The sequence below is a fragment of the Tupaia chinensis genome, unplaced genomic scaffold, assembly GCF_000334495.1.
Source record: "Tupaia chinensis unplaced genomic scaffold, TupChi_1.0 Scaffold000578_2, whole genome shotgun sequence".
Taxonomy (NCBI): domain Eukaryota; kingdom Metazoa; phylum Chordata; class Mammalia; order Scandentia; family Tupaiidae; genus Tupaia; species Tupaia belangeri.
In genome coordinates, this window is record NW_006160094.1 from 6,721,306 (window position 1) to 6,725,194 (window position 3,889).

Here is a 3,889-nt window from a genome sequence, read left to right on the forward strand (position 1 = left end):
CACAAAAAAAAAAAAACACTTGCAAATTGTATCCAATGACATATAAAAAAGATTATTCATCATGACCAGGTAGGCTTTACTCCAAGGAAGCAAGGATGGTTCAACATACACAAAACCACAAATATAATAAACCATATTAATAGAAAGATAAATTTAAAAAAAAACATATGATCATATCAATGCAGAAAAGCATTTGATAAGATACAACATCCTTCATGATTAAGAATCTCAGCAAAATTGGCATAGAAGGGTCATTTCTCAAAATAATAAAAGTCATCTATGAAAAATCCATAACTAATGTCATACTGAATGGGGAAAAGCTGAAAGCTTTTCCACTAAAAACTGGTACAAGACAGGCTGACCACTTTCTCCACTCCTTTTCAATATACTGGAAGTCCTCGCCAACACAATCAGAAAAGAGAATAAAATAAAAGGCATTCAAATAGGAAAAGAAGAGGTGAAACTTTCTATTTGCAGATGACATGATTGTATACATAGAAGACCCAATGGTATCCATGAAAAAAGTTCCTGGAAGTAATACATGAATACAGTAAAGTTGCAGGCTATAGAATCTACATATGGAAATTTATACCATTTCTTTTTTCCTTTTTTTTTGAGAGGTGTTTTTGCTATAAGGCATGTGTGTTCACCAGAAAGACAGAGAGAGACAGAGAGACAGGCTTAGGATGGCAGAGTGTGTGGCGAGCGGGTGGCATAGATGAATCTTGAGGAACTCCAGCGACGTTGATGGTGGCCGCGAGTACTGAAGATCCTGGAGCTCGTACGCTCGGCGGCCAGCTCGAGACTGAGTCCGTCCTTGGTTTACTTTGATGAGCCAAATTAGTATTTTTCTGCTTGTGTAAAGAGGAATTCTTATTTTTTTCACGTAGAAAAAAAACCTGTAGACTGCCACTTTCTCCACTCCTTTTCAGTATAATACTGGGAGGTCTAGCCAATGCAATAAGACAAGAAAATAAAAGGCATTCAAACAGGGAAAGAAGATGTGAAATTATCTGTATTTCAGACAACATGATTATATACACAGAAAACAACATATCTAGAAAAAATAAAACCTCCTAGAAGGGATAAATGAATACGATAGAGTGGTAAGATACAAAATCAACACACAAACATCTATGGCATTTCTATACACAAAGAGCAGACTGAGGTAGAATTGAAGAAAGCAATCCCATTTACCATACCCACAAAAAGTATAAGATACCTAGGAATAAATCTAACCAAAGAAGTTAAAGACCTCCACAAGGAAAACTACAGGAAGCTAAAAAAAGAAATTGAAATTCACACAAAAAAGTGAAAGGGGGACGAGCAGTTAAGAAATAGAGCTGTAAAAACTGGATATCCACCTGCAGAAAGATGAATCTGAACCCCTGCGGTTGACTACATGGGAGACCAGCGACATAGCCATTATGCCAACTGCTAGTCCCTATTATTATTATTAATCCTAACGAGTAGCAGACATATATCGGGACTTTATTGGGAACTAGCCACTGGGCATAGCATAGTACTTTGTCTCACATAAGCCTTCCACCAGCCCAGTGAGCTAGGTTCCACGGGTATCTCCAAGTCACGGATGAGGACGCCAAGGTTCAGAGAGGCTAAGTAATCTGCCCAAGTTTGCACTGCTGGTAAATGGCAGCCTGTTTCCTTGACTTCAAAACCCATGCTGGAGTCCACCTGCTGGACCACTTTCTTAAGGAGGCCACTCTTGTGCAGATGCCTGCATGAAGGACAGGGAAGAAAAACACAGGCAACTCCCAAGGTACCCCCAACCCCAGCAAGCCAGCAGGCTCTCTGGGACCCCTACAAGCCAGGAAGGCAGCCACCTGGAGACATGGCTTGAGTGGGAACTTGCTCCTTCACCCAGCTCCTCACAGTCCTATTAAACTTCTAGTTTATCATCCCGATCACAGCAGAAACAGCAGAACCAACTGGGTCTGGCTGTGGTGGTGCAGGCAGCAGGGCCACTGCCGTGTGATGCTGGAGACCATGTGAAAGGTTCTGGGTTCAGGTTTTGGATCTGCTGCAACACACCAGGTGTACCTGTGATCCTGGCTGGCAGCGGGGCTGAGACCCTGTCATGGTTGCAGAGGAAAATGGTCACCCGTGGTCAGAGGAGCAGCCTGCTCACTATCCTCTCCAGGTGGGGGATGTGTACCTGAGTGAAGAGGAGCCCCCGAGTAACCCAGTGGGCCAGGACAGGGCAGCAGAAGAGGCTGAAGCAAGCTGGGGCTGGACAGCCCTGGTGGTCACATGGTGATGTTGTCTGTGATTCCCGGGGAAGCCGAGAACAAACTGAGCTCAGAGCCTAGCAGCGGCACCTGTGGTGCTGGCGGAGAGGAAGACTCAAGGTGCCACCTTGGAGAGAGCCTCTTCTCTCTGTACAGTGCTGGCGCCAGCTTCCCTGATAGGGAAGAGGAGTGTTACACAGAGCCAGGAGTGGCAGAAACCGACCCAGCACCGACAGAGGACTCCGATAGCACCGAAAGCCTGAAGTCCCCCAAGGTCAGCTGTGAGGAGAGAAATGTGACAGGACTGAAAATTTTCACCCTGAAAATTCTAAATATGTCACAAGACCTCATGGATTTTTTAAACCCAAATGGCAGTGACTGTACTCTGGTTCTGTTTTACACCCCATGGTGCTGGTTTTCTGCCAGTTTGGCCCCTCATTTTAATTCTCTGCCCCAGGCATTTCCGGCTCTTCACTTTTAGGCCCTGGACGCATCTCAGCACAGCAGCCTTTCTACCAGGTTTTGGCACCGTAGCGGTTCCTAACATTTTGTTATTTCAAGGAGTGAAACCAATGGCTAGGTTTTAATCATACAGATCAAACATTGGAAACGCTGAAAATATTCATTTTTAATCAGACAGGTATAGAAGCCAAGAAAAATGTGGTGGTAACTCAAGCTGACCCAACAGGTCCTCTTCCCAGCACTTTGATAAAAAATGTGGACTGGCTGCTTGTATTTTCTTATTCTTTTTAATTAGTTTTATTATTCAAACAGAGAGTATTCGGTGTCTAATTCCAGGACAAGAGCAGGAACACGTGGAATAGTGATGGACTGAAAGAAGTTGGAAAAGGAATTTCAGTCTTTCATTTCAGAAGTTAGTGCTGCAATTTCACACATTTTTCTACAGTAAAGAATGAACTTACAACCTCGGACTAAAAGAATCATTCATTTGTTGAACTACTCAATGTGTAAAAAGATGATAACTGGTGCATTAACTAGTATTGCAATAAGCAAATGCAAAAATACTGATGGGATTCACTGTTCTTGTTTTTATCATGTGACTGTTTTAAGAGAATATTCCAGTTTAAATATGAAGACATATTTTGGTGGAATAGTAAGTAGAAAGCCAGTCATTTACTGGGACCAGCAGTTAGCGTAATGGCTATGTCGCAGGACTCCCACGTAGTCGACCGCGGTTCACGTCCCAGACCCGGTGGCTTAAAACTCACGCCAGGCGCATGTGCGTGCATGCCCAAGATCCTGAGAGGAGAATGGAGGAGAAGGGATTGCGGCATGGCCATCCCCCCTGGGGGGTGATTTCTCGCTTTCTGTCTATCTCTCTTGCGAGTGCACATGCCCTATCACAAAAAAACCTCTCCGAAAAAAGAAAAGAAAGCCAGTCATTTACTTTAGAAGGCAGAAATAGGACATTCAGATTATAGCTTTAGAAAATGTGTGATTCCCCAAATATACCTGAAAATGCTGGTTTTCCATTTGCAATTTCTCTTCCAGAGTCCATAAGCAAGAAAGTGTTCTGTTATGGGAAAAGTACACCAGTAGCAACTGATGGAAAAATAAAAGAATCAAATACCAAAAAAAAAAAAAAAAAAAGAAATGCAAATAGTCAAAAGGCATATGAA

The 3,889-nt window shown here is 42.9% G+C and overlaps 1 pseudogene; it reads left to right on the top strand.

The window, feature by feature from the left end:
- The first annotated feature begins 2,098 nt into the window (after positions 1–2,098).
- LOC102490816 (thioredoxin domain-containing protein 15 pseudogene) lies at positions 2,099–3,073 on the top strand (annotated as a pseudogene).
- The last annotated feature ends 816 nt before the right edge of the window (positions 3,074–3,889 follow it).